This window comes from Heliangelus exortis, unplaced genomic scaffold (assembly GCF_036169615.1).
Source record: "Heliangelus exortis unplaced genomic scaffold, bHelExo1.hap1 Scaffold_131, whole genome shotgun sequence".
NCBI lineage: Eukaryota > Metazoa > Chordata > Aves > Apodiformes > Trochilidae > Heliangelus > Heliangelus exortis.
The window spans coordinates 428,137-434,258 of record NW_027285950.1 but is presented as its reverse complement, the minus strand read 5'-3'; positions in this window follow the sequence as shown (position 1 = coordinate 434,258).

Here is a 6,122-nt window from a genome sequence, read left to right as displayed (position 1 = left end):
AAAGAGCAAGGTCTGATTCCAGCTCAGCAAAGCCATTCTTCCACTGGTGTTGGAATTCAAACTGAAACAGGAAAGGATCTCAACAGATCAATTCCTGTGGGAAAAGGAGAGCAGGCCAAGTTGTTTGTGTGAATTTATCTAATGTAAAATTAGAACTAGTGATCATAACCGGTACAATTCAAGACTAAACCGAGAAAAGACCAGGCAAAGCAGTCCAAACTCGTAATTTTCCACTGTTTCAGTTAGGAGCAAAACAGCTTTCCACTGTTACAGCGAAAAGCAAAACAAGGCCTAATGAAGCTAGCTTTCTGCCTGACAAATAATTGGGAGTGTAAATCTCGTTTTAGATCAAGGCACCGCCAAGGCCAGGGAGGTGCCAGCTTGGCCCCAAAAGCATGTGAACATCTGCACAAGGAGAACATAAAGATGCCACAACCAGCAGATAAGAGGAAAGTTATGGCTGGGGCCCGATATCCTTAGAACAACATGAAGCCACCTGGAATCAAGGGAGATAGAAGTTTAACCCTAAGAGGGACATATCCCCGAGACAACAACTCCGCCCAGACTCCACCTGGTTCCGCCCAGACTCCACCTGGTTCCGCCCAGACTCCACCTGGTTCTGCCCAGACTCCGCCTGTTATGAATATTATAATTACCTGTCGTAATCTTATGAATATGCATGAAAGGCTGTATAAATACCCTAACCCTACCCCCCCGAGGGTGAACTCTCTGTCCAGCGTGAGCTGGGAGTTCCCCGGATCCGTGAATAAATACCTTTGCTGTTTAAAGACTCAAAACTTTGTCTCTAAACAGTTTATTCGGCCTTTTTGGGCTTCAAAACTCTTCAGGCAAATTAGTCAAAATTTAAACTGGACTCGAGCCAATTAGCTCAGGCCCCACGTCGGGCGCCAAAAAAATCTGTCAGGGTTTAACACTGGCCTGGTAATTAAACCGAGTGACAGATGCTCGCTATTAATCTCTCTCTCCTCCCAGATAAAGAAAGGAGAGAGAGGAAGGGAGAGAGACTGATGGGTGGGAAACTAAACTACACAGCTTTAATGAAAAAGTAATGATAAATAGGAAAAATTACTAAATGTATACAAATATACAGGAAAATGGATACCATGTTCTTCCCCCCTCTCCCGCAATAACGCTCACGTTATGACTGAGGCTGCAGGGCAGCCCTGGGAAAGTCCAGGCTGGACTGCTGGAGTCAGCAGCAGTCAGGAGCTGGAGGCAGGAACACACAGATATGGGCTGGGATGGATCAGGAGCACAGGCAGAGGAACGGATGGAATCCTCCCAGGATGCTGAAGCAAAAGGGGACAGGGGAAGAAGGGGAATCAGGAAGGGGTTTGACCCTTGTGACCCCTCAGATTTATACTGAGTATGAGGTGTATGGGATGGAATACCCTGTTTGGTCAGTTTTGGTCATTTCTCTTGTCCGTTCCTCCACAAAGGAGGGTTGCAGGTGTGACCTTTCTACTCCTTTTATTTTTCCAGAGCCCCAAATGTTCCTCAGAACCAAGCAGTGTCCTTGGGTCTGCACACCAGTCTCCAGCAGTAACTGTAGAGACATCGAGTGTTATCAGTCCCAGAAGCAGACACTGACTGATAAACTTGCTGTTCATTTCAGCAAGTGCAGCTACTTACAGGAGACTGAGCTGAAAGCAAAAGTGCAAGACAGAAAATCCCCTTTATCCTGGCCCAAACCAGGACAATTCTGCACAGGGTTTCTCTAGCTTAGGAAATAACTCCTGTCTTGCAGCAAAAATAATGCATTGTCAAACAAACCTGCTTACCAAATGGTCCTGCACTGCATGGTCCTCTTCAGGCTCCATAACCTAGTGGAGAGTTTGGACATTAATTAACTGTATTAGCTGTAGAGCAGAGCTGCCATGAAGCCTCTTTTAGAATAAGGCTTTGAAACTTGAGTGGCATCAGAAAGCATTGGGAAGAAATACACTGTCCATGTGCTTTCCTTAGGAAAATGAACCCTCTGGCCCACACCATGGAACTGGAGCTGAGCTCTGGCACTCAAAACTGAGCCATGCCAGACACGCAGCAAAGGACATGAGCACATTGCTCGTGCCCAAGTCATTTCTGGAGCAGTCTTTCTACTGCCAAGGCCGTTTATGCACTCTTGAAAAGCAAGCTATGGTTTTTGCTTCAGAAATATGGGGTTTTTCTATTCCATTCCATAAACTAGGTGTGCAGAAAACGAAAAAGAGTATAGAGGAGCACATCTGGTAGCAGCAAGAAATAAGGGTCAGACACTGATGAAAAATTCAAAACCAAAATCCAGATAATTTTATTTACAAAAATTACAAAAAAAGGAGAGGGAGAAGGAGGGGAGAAGGAGTGAAGGGGAGGGCAAGGGAGAGGAGAGGGAGGAGAGGGGGAAAGGAAAGGGGAAAAGGGAGGATAGGGAGGGAGCAGGGGAGGAAGGAGAGGACTATACAAGAGAGGGGAAGGAAGAGGGGAAGAAAGGGGAGGGAGAGGGACAGGGACAGGGAAAGAGGGAGGAAGGGAGGAAGGGAGGAAGGGAGGAAGGGAGGAAGGGAGGAAGGGAGGAAGGGAGGGGGAGGGGGAGGGGGAGGGGGAGGGGGAGGGGGAGGGGGAGGGGGAGGACACTGAAGGGGAAAGGGAAAGGTGGAAGCGGAAGGGGGAAAGGTGGGAAGGGGGAAAGGGGGAAAGGGGGAAAGGGGGAAAGGGGGAAAGGGGGAAAGGGGGAAAGAGGAAAAGGGAGAAAGGGAGAAAGGGAGAAAGGGAGAAAGAGGACTACGCATCAAAAAACCACCAGGGAAGGGCAACAGGACTGTCATCCATCCAACAGACTCAGAACATTTATTCAGACTGACAGAAACATATTGTCATGTCTTATGATCCATCACAAGATATTGAATAAGCTTCCTGCATTGAAACAGCACCAGTCACTCCAAAGCTGTGACAAAATAGGTGCAATTCCTCCTGGCACATCTGGCCTCACATCACAGAACATGTTTGATGCCATGGATGACAAACATTCAACTCCTCTGACGATTGCCTGAACACTACTGAGTGATCTTTCCCTAAAGAAAGGAGAACTTTTGTTACTGATTAGCCTCTTCTTGCCTATTCAAATAAAAAGACTGCAACAGAGGAGCTACAAACGCAAGCAAGGAGTAAGGGAGAGCAAAGACCAAGAACTGACAGCAGAGGGTGTGTGTTATGGGTCAGTGCTGAAGGCAATCACTGGACACGGGAGGAGAAGTGATGGCTGAAGTCTGTGAAACTCTGTGTAGGGCTCCTTTAATGTTTGTGATTGAGGATTAACTCCAGTGAAAGGTGACTTCAGATTAAGCAAAGTGTATCTGTGTGGAGGAAATGGGTCAGATTCCTTTCTGCTTGGTTTGTTGTTTTTTTTTTTTTCAGGCAGCTGATTTAAGCTCTACAAAGTGTTTTGTAAGCAGAAAGTTTCCATGTTCAAGCAAGTGTAAAGCTAGCAGAAAACCCCTTGTGCTTAGCACAGGAACTAAACAGCTTTCAAGATGTTGTTTTCAAGAGATAGGAACAGTCATATTTTTACTTACTCTAACATGACACATTACCATGTCCAAGTTCTTCAGAGACAAATTCATCCAGTTCCTGCTTGTACTAGAATTATACAGAAAACACACCATTAACATTGTGCAATATTAAACTTCTAAACCAGTCTTCAAATCCACACAAAACCAGGCAGTAACTCCAAGCGCCAAAGAAGTGAGGCCATAAACCAGCAGAGTGGAGGGAAGGACCCTCTCTCCAAGACTAAAGGGAGAGCAGTGACCAAATTCACAGCTCCTCCAGGAGAACCCCATAAAAACCCAAATGCCTCCTATACACAGTAGATCTTCTACATTTAAGTATAAAATGAGATTTATTGCAGATTTATTTATTATAGTCTGTTACAATCCGAGTTATTATTTATATTTTGTTTGCGAGGAAAATTCAGCCACTACTCATAGACGATGTGTGAATTTACAAAAATAACAAGGCTTTATGATTTTAACAAGTTAAAAGGATTTATTTAGGATTTATACAATTAGCTACTTTGGAGAGAAGAGTCGTTAAGAAGAGAAAAGAAGGAGGGAGTAATCAGGATGTTATCACCGTCTGCCGGCCCTGGCCTCTGGCTGTAGTCGGGTGCGTGGGGTCTGTCGCTCCTGCCGCTTCTCTGTCCCGTAGCTGAAGCCGAAGTGCCGAGAGAGGGGGGGGGTCTAGAAGAAAGTGTTTACATCATTTCACCCCGTGGCTCTTGAGTCAGTATTTTTTTTTTTTATATGTATATATATACACCCACCCCTACATATACACACATCCCATTTGGTGTGGTTGTGTCGTGTGGCTCTATTTTGTAATCTGTGCCGTTTTAGCAGGCAAATTCCATCTCCGAGGTTTCCATTAAGGAGCAACCGGGAATTTCACCTTGCCTGACACAGTTCTTCCCACCGCCCGTTTACCTAGCTCAAAAGCCAGAATATTTTTAACGTGTGTTTGTGGGGGGGGGATGGTGGTAAACTGTCTGTTGTACCACATTTTCCACATCATACATACCTCACCATATCACATGGTCTGTTGCTCCTGCCGCTTCTCTGTCCCGTAGCTGAAGCCGAAGCACTGAGAGAGGGGGGGGTCTAGAAGAAAGCCGTCACTTCTCCTTTTCTCCTGGGCTTTTTTATACAGGAAAAGAAGAGGGGTCCCTTTTTTGCATAAGTCCCTGATACACACAGACTTCCAGACTTCCCGGAGAGGAGTCATCCTTATCTTTAAGTCTTTTTGGTGTCCTGCTACTTTTATTGTTTTGGTCTCCACCATGCACCTGATAAGCATTCTTATCTTTTAGGTGTCTGTCAGGCATATGGTGAGGTAAACGTATGTTAATTGACAGAATGTTGCAACATAGCAGGAAAAAAAAAAAAGATTGATTCAAGAGACATATTTTTGTATTTTTAGTGTTTACATCATAGTCATACATCCTAGATAAGAAAATTTAATTTAAAGCTTATCTGGGAACCTATGGCATCATCTTTGGTTTCTGGGCACTCGTGAAAAACAGCCCTCAAAACCCAAACTTTTCACCCCTAGCACACCTAGATGTTGTGTTGGGATGAGGAGGAGTTACACCATGAGTAATCCCTGCAAATGACTTGTAACTTTAGGCTAAAAAGCACAACCTTGCTTACAGATGCTCTTCAGCAGTAGCTGAGGATGGGATTTCAAAATGTTTACCTTGGCTGCAGAAGAGGAAATCCTGTTCATCAATGGTTCTGCTCCTATGGGTGAACTGGGGATGCTTCCTACTGGACTTGGACTTCTGTTCAGAACCAGACTGGTGCCAGGATGTCCCAGGTGTGTAGAATGGTGAACTGGATTTGCAGCCACTGATGGGAAGTGTGTTCTTCCACCTTCCACGAAGCTTTCTGTTGGCTTTTCTTTTTCTTTTTTCCATCAGTTCTGAAACATTCAGACAAAGACAAAGAATTACCTCTGGCAGGAACAGATTAGGAATGACCATTTGACCTGAAGGGTTTTGGGGAGCCTGTATCATAGCAGTCAAACCTGCAAGAGTTACCAAGACTTGGGATTGCTCAGCACTAAAGCTTCAAAGCAATCTGTGAATGGAGTTTGCTCTCCCAGTTCCTTTTCCAAGCCCAGGTTGGCTTCCTCCAGGTTCCTGCAGCGCCTCATAGCAACTTTCAGTGAAGCTTCTGCCACAGACAGCTTTTTAATGTCAGCTCTCTGACATTAAATGAAATGGTTAGATGAGCATGAAAAATGTTATAAGAACATGAATTCTGTCTTTAACTTATTTGATTATACAGTTACAACTGTCCTGAATTCAAAAAGTAAGAAAATTTTGCCTGCCACCAGCAGTCAGCACCTCCAAACGATCAGCAGCAGCTCATGGAGATTTCTGTTTTCTAATACATAAAAAATAATATATTATATATTATAGATAATATTTTACTTCTTGAACAATACACCAGCATACACTGAATCATGTTATTTTTTTAACAAAACTCAAAGCAAATCAAGTTTGATGCAAGAGCCACAGGTTGACTGCAGGTGTTACTCTGGTGACTAAAGGCAGGACTTTGTAT